Source organism: Excalfactoria chinensis, chromosome Z, assembly GCF_039878825.1.
Source record: "Excalfactoria chinensis isolate bCotChi1 chromosome Z, bCotChi1.hap2, whole genome shotgun sequence".
Classification (NCBI taxonomy): domain Eukaryota; kingdom Metazoa; phylum Chordata; class Aves; order Galliformes; family Phasianidae; genus Excalfactoria; species Excalfactoria chinensis.
The window spans coordinates 65,483,888-65,501,443 of NC_092857.1; the positions used below are offsets into that span (position 1 = coordinate 65,483,888).

The 17,556-nt window shown below is 39.0% G+C and overlaps 1 long non-coding RNA gene across 1 annotated transcript in view; it reads right to left on the minus strand.

Moving 5' to 3' along the window:
• Positions 1-931: 931 nt before the first annotated feature.
• LOC140264652 (uncharacterized) overlaps positions 932-17,556 on the minus strand; it is a 46,461-nt gene continuing 29,836 nt past the window's right edge. Inside the window, exons 2-3 of the long non-coding RNA XR_011906067.1 lie at positions 9,666-9,747; positions 932-1,337 (exon numbers count right to left, since the gene is read on the minus strand). This is a non-coding gene — a long non-coding RNA (uncharacterized lncRNA). The remainder of the gene's footprint in view (positions 1,338-9,665; positions 9,748-17,556) is intronic.

Genomic DNA, 17,556 nt, shown 5'->3' on the forward strand with positions numbered 1-17,556 from the left:
ATGACTGTGTACACGCACACAATTTATACAAATTAAAGTCAGGTTTACATTACAAATCTAATTCTGTTCCTCTTTGAAGCTGGAAGGCAAATAGAGCTTCCTCTGTGTGCAATATGCTTCCTTTGCAGACTACTAGACTACTCAGCACAGCATTATCATTGATTACTGCTAAGACCCTACTGTTACAGCTGCTTTTTTTTTTTTTTTTTTTTTTTTAATCAATGAATGTTACTCTGGAAACTCCTCTGGGAGGAATGTCACTGATTGGACTTCATTTTGAGATCTGGTAATCACCAAACATAGGAAAGATCTGACCAGAAATGATGGTTGCTTGTGAATTAAAAGCTTTGAGTATCTGTAAGCTATCAGAAAAAGAAAGCACAGCAGGAGTTCGGCTAGGATGATGTGCTTGCAGGCCCCAGCCTAGAAGAGGGTCAAAGTCTGACATGATTGGACAGAGGATGAGGAATCTCACCCCTTGTTTAGTTGGCCAGGCAAGACAAAGTCCTAACAAAATGAATGTTGGTGCAATGCAGTCTCTGACTGTCTTGTCTGGAGATACAATATGTGTGAATGCAGGCACCTTTGTGAAGCAAAAGGCAGAACAAGATCAGGCTGTGTGTGCTGGCTTCCAGTACTGATGCATTTCCTCACACAGAGCACAACACTCCAGAAGACAGGCATTTCCAGATTTTTTAACTACAGATTCTGTGTCCAGTATCTGTAATCAGGCCTTTTAAAGCCATATCAGGTTGAGCAGTAAACTCTAAAGTTGCTCAAAATGTGGAATTTCCCATATGCTTCAACTCTGACACTGTGCTCTTCTTTCCTTCTAAGGGAGGATGTGAAGTCAAACTGTTGACATTTCCTATGAAGGCTTTATGAAGCACTTTAAAATTACTGAAATGACTTAATCGAAACGCCACTGTATTCTACCAGAGCTCATAAGCCTATAAAAAGCATTTCCTTTTTTTGACAAAATCACCACAACTTTTAGAAACGCAGCAATAAAATAAATATATTTCTCTTGAAAGTGTGAGTAACAGCATTTCTGAAAAACAAATATCACTTTGTTTTGCATCACAAGACATGGATCATTCTTGAGTTCTCAAAATCTTGGACAATCTCTTATTCAGTACCAGGAACTTAAATAAACAGGAGTAAACATATATGCTCCCCAGGCATCTGCAATATGTTTCAATCAGTGTATACTGCAAAGGATTCTGCTGTCCTGATGCGTTGGTGGGAGGAGTATTCACTGAAGACAGCTGTCTGTGGACTGCTGCTGAAGGCCTGGTTCAGTCATTTTCACCGACTTCGTTTACCCACCACCATACCTACAACAATGAAAAACAATCAGCACGTTCAGATTCATTTCTAAAATTAACACTCAGTATATTGAGATGTGGATATCGAGTAAAAGTGGATGTTTGGGTGTTATGACTACAGGCTTACAGATGGCACTTGTGAATCAGGGATGGTGAGATCTGCTGATGGTCGTAAAGGTGGGAACTCTCTGTGTCCCCAAGAGACCCTAGTATATTTTAACCACTAGATGCATTCTTTGGCTTGGTCTATTTTCTGCTTATCCCAGAACACAACACCAGAAATCAATGTAAGTATTCTGCTTCAGTGAGAGATTTGCCTTGTAACTGTCTGACAATATCCACATTTTAGTCTTAATGGCTAACTTACAATCTTCATCCAACATGAGTGCCAGTAAAGTACGTCCCCTACTATATATTTTGTTATTGAATGTCTCCGGAGCCCACTCCGAAGATATTTTGGTCCTTAATGTATTATCTTCACCCTTACCCTGAGCAGGCAGAAGCAGAGCACGCTCTGCTGTAACGCTGGTGTCTCTGTTGTGCATATGTGGATGTCTCACACTGTGTGTTCTATCAGATGCATGAACACTGTCATAGATGGTCCAACCAGCCACTTTTAGCCATGGATGGCTACCCGGGCGTCCCAATGCTGTCGACATTTTTGCAAAATAACCACACCTTTTGCCTGTCTTTCAATTTGAACACCCAGGCAGTCTATTTTAATGCACTAAATCTTGCTCAATGATTACCCTAGCAGCTCTGATGATATTTCAGTACCCAACTGGATTTGATATTTAATTACTGAACAATCCCTCTGATATTGTTAAGCTACTCGCAAAGCAACCAATTATAATTGGAAAAAATGGCCTGTGGACTTTTCATGGTTTTTTTATTGTGTGTGTGTATGTGTGTGTTCTTTGCAACAGTAAATTCCACAGAATAAATAAATATCAACTCTGTTTGTTTTTAATAACAGCTCGCTTTGTTTCTCTTTCTCATTGCATTAATAGTGTTTTATGCCAACGAAAGCACTGCCATTTCAGCAACATATTTAAGCTTATGGATGACATTTATCATGGGATCAAAACCCAGGGGTTTCAACAGGAGCACAAATTATGCTTAAAATGAAAGATTTATGTGAATAGGAATAGAGTGCTGAAGTACATACAGACTGAGATTCATGCCTCCTCTAATTAGATGCAGACTGAATGAAAATCAACCAGCAAAATGCATTTTAGATCAGCATCTACATGTGTGGAAATCATCCCTTGAGGAAATTCATACAGTCACACGTATGTGCACGCATACAGACTCAGAAACATATTTCCATATTTGAACATACATAGACACATAGAAGAGGATACCAGCATTGATGCTTACATAGTCTATAAGGGGGATCAAATTATGTACCTATGAGTTTCCCATTTTTTCTCTTTACCACCCTTCTGGCCGTATCAAAGTGAAGAATCATCTTAGAGCTGAATAAGGAGGATACATTCTGAACTGATTTACCAGGAGCATTAATGTAGAACAAGGCATAAATAACTTTATCAGGAATGCTATATATCAGAAGCATTTCTGTCACAGAAACATTCCACCTGAAACTATTGCAGGCCTTTTCATTGTTCACACGACAAATTTTGCTCATTTCTTTGACTTCTTCAACAAATGCCCACTAAGGCTATTTGTTAATCAGAAATAAAAAATGACACCAAACACCATTTTACTGGAACAAAGCATCATACCTGAATTGAACTACCATACCAAAATAAACGTGCGGTCCTTTTTATTTCATGTTTCAAGCCCAGCTATGATGAGTAATGCTGGTCAACAACAAGGTCAAAATAATAATCTTGGGAAAAGAACGATAACGATGCTAAACTGAAGTCTAATTTTTGAATCAGTAGCTGCAAATGCAGTTTGTGCAATGATGTCTGTTAGACCCTTTCAGGTATCCACCTCTCATAAGGCTAGGCAAAATGCAGTGACGTTGATAGCTTATTCTGCCATCCCTTTAGCATACGTGCTTCTTCAAAATACTGCTTCATAAACAGTGGGATGTTGAGATTTGGGGTTTTTCCACTTTGGGGACTTTGGTGGACTAAAAACTGGATTTCTTCCCATATTTTGAAATTACTTATTTCTTACAGATCCCAAGTGAACTGTATCTTTCTTGGCAGCTTTAATTCTCCTCTCATTTGTGCTGTATTTCAATTAAGAAGCAAAGTATTTCTGACCTATGTGGCACATTTTGCCTCATTTGATTTTCCTTGGGATTGAGAAGTAGCACCTCCTGTCTGAAGCTTCCTCATACAAACAGAATAAACAAACAAACAAACAAACAAATAAATGTCAGAAAAGACCTTTGAACCCCTCAGCTTGGAGTGGATTTATTAGTGATCCATGGGGTAGCTCTGGATTCTTTGAAGTATTAAATACAGCAGCTACAAATGGCAATATGAGCAAGAGCCAGGCTGCTTCCTGCAGACATGGTCAATTACAAGGAGAGAGCCAACACAAAAGATGGCTAATAGTACAGCCTGAGATTTTCAACATGACTTCACAGAGTCAGGTACACTGCCTGCTTCGAACATCTCTGAAAACAGAGTGGCTTACCAGCACACCACTCTGTAAGGTTGCAATAGTTCCCAGCACACACAGCATAATCTCCTCAGAGATTAAAATGCTGTTCTTCAGAAGAAGGAAATGTGTCTTTTGTGAAGAAAAGCCAATGCAGAACAAAGGGAAAAAATGGAGCGAGCATTTATTTCTCACAGCACTCCAAGCAAAGGCAAAGAAAGCCTAACATTTATTTTGCAGGTGGAAATGCACATCAGTAATATAATGCTAATTGCTGTTGGGGTTAATGGTGTTGTCATCATAAATGTATTGGAAGGCTGATGAAAAAAAGCACAATAAAGCTGTCATAAAACAGTTGGGGCTAGTTTTCCATAATAAATGGGTCCGCTTTCTTTTTGCAAGCAGAGAGAAAGATATTTACCTATTTTGTGTGGTAGACAACATCCTTCTTCTGTCACAGTGCATTCTTACTAGGAAGTCTGTAAATTTTAACATCTCTGCAGGATTTCCTCATTGTTTGTTATCCTACCGTGCTCTCTCCCAAGGCATAGTATGGATTCAGCAATCATTTCATGGATCATGCTAACCACAGGAAAGAACTGCAAGATATTTAAATCTCAATAACTTCCCAGTAAATTACTTTATAATGGGTAGTTCCACATGACTTCTGTCTTTTTAGAAGCAGCTTTCTCCATTAAGCCAAAGGGAATTTTGTCAGTGGAGTGAACTGTCTGGACCTATGGATCATTTCTTTATGAAGAAGTACACAAATAACTTGAGTCATAAAATTTTACATTATTTGCAACATTTATAATCTTTTTTGTTTTGTTTTGTTTTGTTTTTTCCCCCAAAGGATGCAAAAAAATCAGGAAGGATACAGAAATTGTATTCTTAAGCTCTGAATGAAGTATTAATGGATTTTTCAACTACAGTGCTTAAAAAGCTCTGTCAGTGGCACACAAGTAAAGTAAATATCTATTTAATATTCTTTCAGAGCCTGAGACCCTGAATATCAGGTGGAATTATTAACGAAAAGACAATTAACACAGAAGGAAATGAGTAATGTCATGTTTTTCTGTAGGAACATCCTGTGATGCTGTAGGAACTGTTCTTAGAACTCTGCGTTATGCTCTTACAAATTAAATACAAATCTTGGATTGAGAAAATGCTCAAACTTGCAGATTACCATTTATTAAGCACAGTTTGTCTGTGGAATGGACCTTTGGTTCCTGAAGACCTCCCTGACACCCAAGAAGTTGGGAATCCTTTCAGAAGTTAAAGATGTATGGCCTCAAATGGCACATTATAAATTATGCAGGGCAGTAATCGCTGCCTCCTCCTCAGCTATCTGAAGACATTGTAGGTCTAAAAAGTTACCCGAGGTAGCATAACCTCTTGTGCTTCTGGTTTTCATATTTTCAATTTTCAATTCATGATTTTCAGTTTCCATATTTTGTGAAAACACTGTGCAAGCATTTCATAACTGGCAATTTCACAGCCTGCACAGATTGTTTTGTTGTTTTCAGGTGCATAACGAAGCATGTCTGTTTGGCATATGAGAACAAAGTTACATTGATGCCCTGTACGAGAAAAGAAAAACTGACGTGGCATCAATATTGATGAAGCAGAGTACTTTTAATTCTTGACCTGTGAGTATTTTCATGCAGTACAGACTACTTCAGAACAACTACAGTCTTGGAAATAATTAAGTTATTTTAAGTGCTTCTTGTCATCAGCATGTGAAAGTACAATACGCTTATCAATTTCTCACATAACTGCTTTTTCATTACGGTCTCCTTCACTTGTTTTAACCTTCCTTTACTCCCCTATATATTTCCTTCCTCACTGAGGCTCCTCATCTTTCTTAAAAGTTCATTCTTGCTGAGGCATGCACAGTGAATCAAGATGATTTATACTCTTCTCCACCCACCTCCTAGTTTCATAAAAATATTTAAAACTGCATCAGAAATCAAAATGTCTTGTTGGATGCAGGTGTTTGTAAATAACAGCACAGGAAAACATGTCCTCATTTAAAGGGGAGGAGGAAGGTTTAAAATACCCTTTCCACAAGAACAGACACACAGTATTATGTGTTTAAAGCTTGCTGTATATAAAGATATTTTCCTGGTTTCAACTTTTCCTCTGCTTCATTTTCCCTGTTGTGATCAAACAGAAAGAAAAAATAAATAAAACAAAAAATAGGGGAAATGAAAATTATCTAATATTTAAACCTCCAAGATGAAATTAAGAATTATTATTAGTAGTATTATTAGTAATAATAATAATCCTTAAATCCAATCAACAAAATAACTGATTGGTGAAAATCACTCAGAATCATAGAATTCTAGGGGTTGGAAAGGATCTCTGGAGATCATAAAGTCCAGTTCCCCTGCTAAAGAAGTTATTATTATTATGCTAGTCATGCTCTCCTTGATGCACCCTAGAATGCCATTGGCCTTCATGGCCAAGAGGGCACACTGCTGACTCATGGCCAACTTATTGTCCACCGGGACACATAGGTCCTTCTCTGCAGAGCTCCTCTCCAGCAGGTCAGCCCCCAACCTGCACTGATGCATGGGGTTATTCCTTCCCCAAGTGTAGCACTTTACACTTGCCCTTGTTGAACCTCTTCAGGTTCTTCTCCATGCAGCTCTCCAGTCTGCCCAGAACTTGCTGAACAGCAGTACAGCTTTCTAGTGCATCAGCCACTCCACCTAGCTATGTACCAGCAACAGACTCACTGTGGGTGGACCTTACCCCTTCATCTAGATCACTGATGAAGATACTGAACATGACCAGACCCAGTCTCAACCCACAGGGAACAATACTAATTACAGGCCTCCAACTGGACACTGCTGCTGATCACAATACATTAAGCTCTCCCACTCTGTCAGTTCCCCGTCCACCTCACTGCGCACTTATCTATCCCACACCTCCAAGTGATAGAAAATAAATAAATCCTATCTACCTTTTTGCAGCTTCTAATAAGTAGTAGCTCAGTAAAAAAGTCTGGGATGTTTTTATGGACAGATTGAAGAAAGATCAATTCTGCCCATGTCTGTCTGACTGTCTACAGAAAGTTCCCATACATGCTGAGTCTGAAGTCCAGTGGATCATTAAAACATCTGTATCTTTCATTTACAGTTTCATAGCTGATTTCCAGTGCTAGAAAATGTTTGATGTTTCTCTGTGTTCAAGTATCAAGAACCAAACCACTGTGCAAATATGAATAAAACCACGTGTGCATTCTTCCATCTTTGCTGGAATTTTCTGTGTGCTCTATTATGTGTGTGCTCAGAAAATGCATGTGCTGATCTTTTGTTTTGTGTATTGTATAATGTCCTACATATTGCACATCTCAATAAACCATAAGACAAAAATGGTAATTTTCTTCATTAGCACTTCCCAGTATTTCCTTTCCTGTTTATCTTTTACTGGTAATGCCCATCAACCCAGAAACATCCATTACAGTTGGAAAATCTTGTTCTTATTCATCCATACAATCCATTAAATAGAATATGTTGGCTTGAGAAACCTGTATCTACACCCTTTGAGTGACTGATTTCCATTTCCATTTTAGATGCAACGGGTTATTTTTCAACTAATACTTTGATATCCTTTTTCAGCGTGCAACTTTCCAAACAAAGAACCAATGAACCCGTCATAAATAAGGAAGAGACACATCTGTTTCAGTCTTTTCCTTCTCAGTGTCTTCTCTCAAGGTAACCTAGATATGAAACAACACATTACTTTGCATTGGTAAGCTGAGAAAGGATCGGTCACTGATCCAAATTGCTTCATATTCCCATCAATTCCCATCAATGCTGTGCGCGGACACACACACACAAACTAATAAATAAATAAAAATTAAGAACTGACGGAATTTAACTGCAGAACGGTCTTATGAAAAGAGTTTATTTTGTCCGAGTGCAGTTACAATGCAAACATAATATTTTCATGTGACTGAAAGATTTCTGAGAATGCAATTTTGCCCAGCTCTTCAGGATGGCCTCTTTCTTCTTTCAGCGCACACTCCTGTACAAATCTTGCATCCTGACATCAATAGCAGAATCATGCTAGTAATACTGGCAACATTGCTGAGACCCAGTGCTCCAAAAATATCAAAATTGCCCTTTTCTGATGCTGCAAGGACTAATATCAAAGTTCTGCACTGCTTTTGTTTCAGAATGGCCGCAAGTGGGCAGACACTGTCAACGCCATTCCACTGTCACATTACATAGGAAAGAAAAATGTCTCTGTAGGTGAAAAATAGCAATAAAGGTTATCATAAGTGTATTTATAGCATTTTCAATTCAATATCATTTAATATAATATAAATATTACATATAAGAGACTGCACAAGTATTACAAAGAATTCACCACTTCACAGACAAACACCAGTTACTGGCAGTGTCAGCTTATTTGGTCAGGCACCAAACAGCTGGTTACCTACAACTGATATGAGAAAAGAGAGAAATCTGTGTCGCTCAGATGGATGTGGTTAAACGACACCATTTAGATGGAAATGGTGAGCAGTGGGTGGGATGGAGAAGAGGGCAGAAAGAGTATGGAGTCTCCTAGGAAAGGGCTGCCTGTTGTGTGGGAGGTTATGGCTGGGGAAAAGCCAGTCTTGCGATTGAAAAGGAACAGATCCAAAGACCAAGAGGTGACTGCAGGCTGTGGGCTGGAAACTCAGTTCTCACTCCACTCAGGGCTTCCTCAAAGAAATGTCTTCTTTGGCACAGGATAAGTGACTCACACCTTTCTTCCTCCAGCTCTGCTGGCACATGCACTCTGCTCCTTGCAGGCACGGTGCAAATGCAAAGCCGTGCAAGCAAATAATCCACTGAGGCAAAGTTCAAGGTAGGACATGCAGGCAACAAAGCTGCTCTTCCCTCGTGCCCATGCACAATGATATAGTGAATCCTGCATAAACCATCTGTCACTGCTGACTGGCAAGATAATGGCACTGTGTTAGTAAAGAGAGTGACACAAATGATGTGTTGTAAAGCAAGAGCACAAAATGATTTAACAGGCATATGAAAAATAGCACAGTTGTCTGAGGGAAAAAAAAACAAAACAGAACAAACAAACAAACAAAAACCAAGCATAATACGAGAAGAAACTAAAAGTTAGTTCATTGGTACAATTAGGAAAACCAACATTTCTCCAGCTAACAAAAGGTACATTTTGATCATCTTGAAACCTCTAAGCCTTGTAGGAGTCTCTACTAGCTTTACCTGTCTCCTTTTTTTTAAGGAAAAGGAGGAGGACGAGCTGGTTAGTGCAACTATAGAGGAAAATTTAGGAGATAATGGGGATTACTAGGAAACTGGAGAAATGAATAGCAAAAATTTAGGCTTGCTGTCTAATGCATTTCTATTGTCTCTGTGTGGGTGTCTTGGAAAATGGTTACCTGCACAGCAGTTAAAATGCTAGAGGACAGGAGATCTCCAAGGGTCTCTAGCCTGATCTCCTGCCCAAAGCTCACCCATAGCATCCAGCCAGTTCAGACCAAGAGCTGTGCACACAGAACAGCTATCTTTTCACAGCACGTCATTTGTTTTATTTATTGCACATGTTTTTGTGCATCTGGGGATATCTGCATGGAAAAACAAACAAAAAAACTAGTTTGTTTGTTTGTTTTTCCCCTTTATTGGCATTTTTCAGCTGCTTTGACATGTATATGTTAAAATATACATGTCTGGGTGACTGAGTAAGTCTTTGTCTAAACATACACAGTAATAATTGGCTTACCTGATCCTTAGGAAGACTTATAGTATAAGCTCCAGATAAGCTCTTCCAGTTCAAATGGAATGGAAAAGGAACAGTGATGCAGCTGAGGAGCACAAAACAGAAACCGGGATCTATTTTATAATTACATTGAAATAAAAGTTTGAATTACTTATTGAGAAATAAGCTCTTATTCTGAAAATATTTTGTTAACTCAAAGATAATTCTCAATAGATCTTTATTTGCAATTTTCTGTCACATCTTTCCTTCCCAAAACCAACGCCCAGGAGTAAGTTCCCTTCAGCTATGCAGAGAAATCATCTCTGTACAGAGAAAACCTGTGCTGTTTTACAGGACAAATGCAAATACTGGCTGTTTGAAAAAGGGCTCCGGTCCTCCCCTTTCCAACTCAGTAAGTAATTCAAACTTTTATTTCAATGTAATTATAAAATAGATCCCGGTTACCTGACAAAGAAGTAACTGCAACAAATGGCATGATGCTTATTATCTCTGCATGCCAACTTTGACGCTGATCCTCTAGACATAACAGCCTGTACATGAGATAAGTGCATTCTATAAAGTAGATTGCCTGTTACATGTGCCTACACAGAGAAGGTAAGGTAAAACTACAGAAAACATAAGCCTAGCAAACCTTGCTTTAACTTGTGGAGAAAGATAACAAAAGTAGCATTAATGTCAGCACAGGACCTTGTATCAACCATCAGCCAGCAGACTCCCCAGGGATCATAAACATGCAAAATACCATAGTTTCTGTGGTGTGCCAGAGCCCTTGCCATTGCTATAGGTGAAAGATATACTTTGTCTGTGGCACTGCAGACATATTCGAGTAGTACCAGGATTAGTGTAATGTCCCAAAATAAATTCTCATCATTCTAAAGGTTATAACTAAGAGATCTATCTGACTTAGTGTCTGCAGAAAGCACTACCTCCCTGGCAAGCACATTCTGCCACATCACCTTGTGTGCACGGTAGCATAAAAGCAGTGTTCTGTTCAGATAACACTCAAGAGCTACAACTGTGTCAAGTCACAAAGTGAGGGGACGCAAAGCAAAGGAAGAAGGCTGCTTGATTCCCCCTCTCTGCTGAAGACACATCCCAAGAAAAACAAGCAACAAAAAAGGAGTGGGTATCATTGATGGGTCTACTACTAATTCTCATTCCATGAGGCAGCAATTGAGCACACAGACGTCCATCGTGATCTGTTTCACAATTAGCTGTGTGCACTGCAGCACTGCGCTGTCTTTTAACACATCCCCGTGGATCTCTGCAAACCTTAGAATAGCTTCCTTATCTTTTCCAGAGACATGCAACTTCAAAAAACGCATAAACTGAAAGAGTGATGGTTTTATGGTGTTTTCAGCCTCGATTTAAGTTCAGTAACTGTCACTGAAATAATTCCTAAGAAATGATCGTGTGTGACAGCTTCCGTATTTGTTCTACTTCAGTGTTCTTTCATATCTAATTTGCTCAATTTAAAAGCTAGAAGATGCATTTTCCTGCTGCCAGACAGCATGCTCCGCCAGGGAGCTGAAAAATCAAGCTGCGATCTTTTCGCCTCTTAAGTTGTCTGCCACTACAAATACTTGGCAGCTTGAACTCAGCTGACAGTTTGGCTGATGATGTGTAAGGTGGGCTCGGTATTCTGTTCTTCTGGTGATTATTATTTTCTTTTTTGGCACTAGAAACTGAAGAGATAGGCAGATATGAAAATGCAGTTTTTCTTCTGTTTATCCTAAACCGGTAGCTTCCTGTGACAGCTTCCTATGTGCTTCATGCTAATGAGTTCGCCCTGACTGGTGAATACCTTTTTTAGTTTGAGTCCTTAGATGCAAGCAAATCACTGCAAAAACAACAACCACATGGAAATATCGATGGCATTCTTTGTGCTTTCAGAGGTGCAGTATTATGGTGGCGATTGAAGTCAGACTGCTTGCACTCATTCTTCCCCACACACCTTTTGCTTTGCTGCACATGCTGGAGGCTTTTGCTCTTTCTTCAGGCATTCACCCGCAAAGGCAACCAGAACAAACAGAACATTTTAAATGGAGATGCAATTTGCACTAGTTCTGATCAGCAAGGGGTCATCAAAAACACCTCTTTTGGTCACCTCAAGTTGTAGGCACACTGGTAGAATATCCTACAATAATAGGATACATCCTGCTGCTTGGGAATTTCAGACATTTCTTTCACATTGTCATAGGTTACCCTAAAATCTACCGGCACCCATGACAAGGGGGCAGTCGGCCCGCAGGCCGCTGGCCCAGAAGGAAAAGAAAACAGGGAAAAAGGAAATAAATACAGCGGCAATGATCTAAGGAGGCACACTTATTTACTAAATACTATATCAGAATACAGAATAACACAATATAATACAATATAATTGGAATTAAGGCTAATGAATCAAGTAAAATAAGAGAGAGTGAGTCCCGAAACCGAGAGGCCTACTGTAACTCTAGGCGAAACGGCTGGAACGCTCCCATACACTCCCCCATGGCTGGCAGGATCCAAGAGAGCGAGTCCAGCACTGAAGTGAGATTATATAGAGTCCGTGTCATATGACTGACCGTGGTGTTCTCTGGGACATTCAGTTGTCTTTTGTGAGCAGCAGGTTCGTCAAAATTATCTATGCTTAACATGATGTTATGATGTGGAATACTGATAGCAAAATTACAACATTGCAAAACCATGACACACATTCTTCAGGGCTGGGAGCTAGAGAATGACTTAAAAATGGCAAAACAGGCAAAATATTTGTGTTTCACTAGTTAACGCAGTCAGTGTTGTGGTATTTTTGTTGTGCTAGATACAGGGTTAAGGTGGAAGAAAGCACAGGTTGGTGTTTCCATATAGAAAGGCCACCTTGTGTTTCAAAAACTTAAAAGCATAAGCAAGGTGGCCTTTAAAACAAACAATAAAAAGCAGTAAAAGAGTGCTTCCTAAAATAGTGTACTTTGGCCTTCAGATTCATGGCTCATGCAAAAAATGGATTTGGCTGGTGTTATGGAGAGGTACCAGGAGTTCACCAGCACACCAGCAGCAGCTCTGAGCTTTGCCTAAGGGGTGAGTTGAGACTCACTTGTTTAGAAAGTCAGCATCGTTTCTGCCCAAATGAGAATTAATCTTCCTGAATAATGCAGAGGGAGCTCTTCTGCTCTGTACTGTTTCTTATTAGTTCCCAGTGGTACATCCATTCATTAAGAATATTTTCATATTTGTGATAAAGCGGAGGTGGTAGGACAAGTATAAACCTTTATATGCATTTGTAGAATGAGGAAAGAGAGAGGAATGGAGCATCTACTTATACCATCATTGTGCCCTAACTATTTGTTCCCCCATTACAAAAGTGTAAAACTCTCTTGGTGTAAACAAATATATATTTTTTCTACACTGTTACAAAAGAAGACCTGTTTACCTCATGTGAAATCCGGCTCACTTATTTTCATTTTCAGTTTAGCCTTGCCCTTAGATCTTATTTTTGCATAAGAAACAAGTAGAAAAGTCATTATTTACTACATACACTGAAACAAACAACTGTGTAAGTGGTTATTTGCACAGTTATATAAATATTGTTTATACAACTGTTATGCAATTCTATAAGCATTTTTAATAAAATTAAGGAAAATGCATATCCTGAAAGAGAAACAAAAGTGACATCAGATTCTTCCAGATCCTTTCTTCTTAAAACAAACTCATGACAACAAATATGCTTCTTCTCCTCTATCTCTTTATTCACCTTGAATAAAATAAGAGTTGTTTTCAAGAAGCATCACAAAAGAATTTCCTAGCTTCCACTTAGTGGGCTCCAGAATATTCTCAACTTCCATCTGTTAGTATAGGAAATTCTGCAATACAGGCATCTGTTAAATAAAGTGTGCTGCAAATACGAGATCACTTTTGTGTGCTTACATTCTTTGCATTATGCTCTCTCACGATGGTCCAGTGTGCTTCAGGCCTGTAAAATATTAATGTACCTTGTATCTCATTAGCTGCATTTTATGGAAATTTACCTAAGCTTCTACCTTTAGTTTCATTAAAACAGAAAATGGTTAAAAGAGGGGGAGAAACTTTAATGTCTGTTTGCAATTAAATTGGTTTTCTAAGAATGGTAGAAGCTTACAGCTCTACCATTTCATCAGCTGTAATTTAAAAGATCCAAACAAAGTGCAGATTGATGAATAATTCATGCTCCATTTATTAACCTGGTAACCTTATAGTCAGCTTCATAAAATTGAGGGGACTCTGTGCCTGTGTATGCATGTGCTCACTCCTGTGTTCATGTATACTCGTGTATGTTTTGCTTCAGTGAGTCGGACTGAATTGGATTGAACTGAGCTGGATTCTTGTGGGTCCCTTTCAATGTGGGGTATTCTGTGATTCTGTAATTGTGTGTGGGTTCTTGGTTGAAAATGAAGACTGTGCATCCATTCACATGCACTGCATTGTGTATTTACAAAACCACGTTACGAACATAAGAGCTCGCTCACAATGTACACATCAGCGATGAGGACCTCAATGGTAAAGCTCCTCTGTATGAAACGCATTTTCTCAGGGGCTGACTCTTAAGGATCAACTCCGCTCCAGACCATCCCATTCAAAGCACAAAAGCCACCTACTTATCCTTGCTCACTCTAGCATAGATACGGGAACAAATCCAACAAATGCTTTCTTCCAGAAAGAGAAATGAATGATAGATATTGCTGGGTACTCCTCTTTGGGATGTGTACAGTAAAGCCACGACAATGGTCAGAATTGTTACTGGAGAGAAATTTCCTGAAAATACTTCAAATATTGTAAAACTTTGCAAAATTAGTTCTGAGCTGAATCATGAAACGCCTCTTTGCTCTCATGTAAAGAGTGCATGACCTGGTCAGTATCTAAATAATATTTTTCCATGAGAAATGGCAAAGTGCTAAAAGTAAAACCTTGTGCTGAAAATAAATAAATAAAAAATCAATGCCAACATCTTTCTGTTTTGTAAGAAAACTGGAAAAGACTGAATACGTTTGAATGGGCAGGTTGGGTCTTTTTTGATTCACATGACTTAGGGAGTTGGAAGGAATCAAGAGGACAAAGTTTCAATATTACTTAAAGGAAGCACTGTGATAAAAGTGATATTTTTCTGACTGCTACTTTTTACAGGAAATTTCTCAACCACACCGTTTCACAGCTATTCTTACCCTTTGCGAGGAGAACAAGTATAAAACCTGTGCCATTAACAAGCCTTCATTTTCTTCCATAGTTGTACACCTAGAAGTAATGTTCCTAATCTGGGATCTACAGAAAAGCAATTGAATATGGATCCCACATTATTGTCCTTCTGCTGACCATCTATGAAGGTTTACAAATTCTACTCAGCACAGTATGTAGGGCAGGCAGAAAGATAATAATCCAAAGCAGTCTTCCAGATGCAGCTGGGCAGAAAAAGCCCTTTCAATCTCCATGAGTCAGCACAATCATTCTGAACCTTCAGAACATCATTATCCAGCAGCCTTGGAAATACACTTCTTGAGTCTCTTCTTGTCAGTGAAAGCTTTTATAATGGTGTTTGGTTATCAGTCATTAATACACAACTGAAAGAAAAAACTTCTTTGAAAACTGACAAAAATAAATCTCAAGGAATACATGTAATCCACTGCTATTTTTAAGAGTATGTCAAAACCTGCATGTTAAAAAGTTTGATTTTATAAGGAAAAAAAAAAATGGCCAGCCAGTTTTTCTTCCAAATGCAGCAATCACAACGATTACTAAGCCGGAAATAATGTGCTTTCCTATGCCAGCAATAATGCCGCTATTGTCAGCTTTTCTCAAGCAGTGAATCTACTTTGTCTTCTATATTCCGCCCCATAACACACAGATTATTCACAACCACTGTCTCATTTTCTTGTTTTCTGTACTAGCTTAAAACATATCAAGTATGGAAAAGGCTAAGCTGGACCACAAAGGCAAGGATAACACTAATGAGCACTGTATTTTAAATTTTTCATTTTTGGTACAGAAGCTGTCACCACAGTTCTACTGTAAAACATATACTCTGGTTATAGATCTGACATCACCTTTTTTAACACTCCTGTCCTCAATTTTGTAGACAGCCAGACTTTATGTAACTATTTGTGGTAGATGTGCATGGAAAACCTCAAGGCATTAAGTAAATGCACATTTTTGTCACACTTCATGGATACCGTTTCCCCTTGGGATTATCTCACAAGAGTTGCATATACACCCAACAAGTTGTTTTGTCCCACAGGAAAATCCTATATGTCTGGTATGAAGTTTCCCTTGAAGCTCCCTTCACCTGTCTTCCATCTGCCTCTGGGACTTTGCACCATTCTTTGTATTCTCACTATGTAAGCTCCAAGCACCAACAAAGTCACAGATGTATTTATTGCTAACACTGGTGTTGCTGATAAGCAGTCCCCACTCCTTTTCTAGGCCCTGGCCCCTCGACCATTTTCATTAGGAGATACCCCTTAGCCCAGCTCCACAGATGATTTTGAGCCTCAATACCAGATTTTTACTTGGCTGTCCTTTCTGGCAGTTATTCCTCACACTGTGTACTGGGACCTTGTGTGAAGGACGCTAGGTAAGCACACGGATTGGATTGGCTGAGTAATTCTTTTTGACTTCATCAGGTTGTTAATCCTGCATGCCTGTGGTGATAAACCCAGAAAATCCCAGATAATCCTATATAATATTCAGGCAGAGCTGGCAACAGCTATAAATACATATCAAACTGTCAAAAACCATTATCATTTAGACTACTATGCATTCCCTTCCAAATTACATTAGAATATCCAGGCTTAACTTGAACTCACTCCCCCACCCCTTCTTGCCTCTTAATGACAGGGTCCTGTGTGCAGCTTAGCTTGCAAGTTTAATAATGCATGTTCCCTGCACACCTTCCTTTTAATACAGGTCCATGTCTGTCCTCATCCTGCCTCTTCATGGCTCACAGCACAGTGAGTACTTGCGTTTTCCTAAATAAGGAAATAATTTTTGGCACTTTCTAAAGCCTGAGAATCCCAATGCCAAAAGGCTTCTGCAGCAAACTACACGAAACGGATACTGCTACTGCTGCAATTCCAAAACCACATCGTAAATATATCCTTCCATTAAAGTGCTGTTATAGTCTTGGTGTCTGATTAGATACATAAAATGACACAAGCTTTATTTTTTCTTCCCCTTCTACAGTTTTTGTTTGGCTAATTGACAGATATAATTAACAGTTTAGTGCCTGCTCTGCTCCACAGCAAACCAGTATTTAATACAATTATAATTATCACTGGGCTATGAACCTTTCTGATAAGAAGAAAGCCGCAACCTTTCTCCAGACTGCTCTTCTGTCCTTTTAATTCCCCCCTCACAAGGAGGAAACATTCATCCCCTTTTTTCAAGGTATGAGAAAACATACACAGTGCATCCTCGATTAATTACACAAGTGTAAACCAGGAATTTCTCTGCTTGAGTCTGTGGAGTGATTCCACAATAAAATGGGATCATATAGAAACCAGGGTCTGAAGAGGAGTTACACCTTTTTCCCAGACATACAGAAGAGGTGCGCAATCAACTTGTTTTCTCTGCCATTTTCTCACTCAATTAGCTATCCAGAGACTCGGGCAAGTAATTACCCAGGCTAATGACAGAGAAGCTGAAACTGAAACATTACATACACACTTTTCTTGACAGAAATTAGCTCTTGGAGCACAGACCTATTTTAAAATCGTTTGATCCTGTTCTTTCAACTGGATAAAGATCAGATTCTGCTCACTTCATAAGGAGGAGTGCACATCCTGTCAGCTTTCTATCTGGAAACTTACTGCAACATGTAGAGAATTACAATAGTGTTTCAGTATTTCCTGCCTCCCATCCAAAAATATTTCTATAGTTCTTGCTTTGC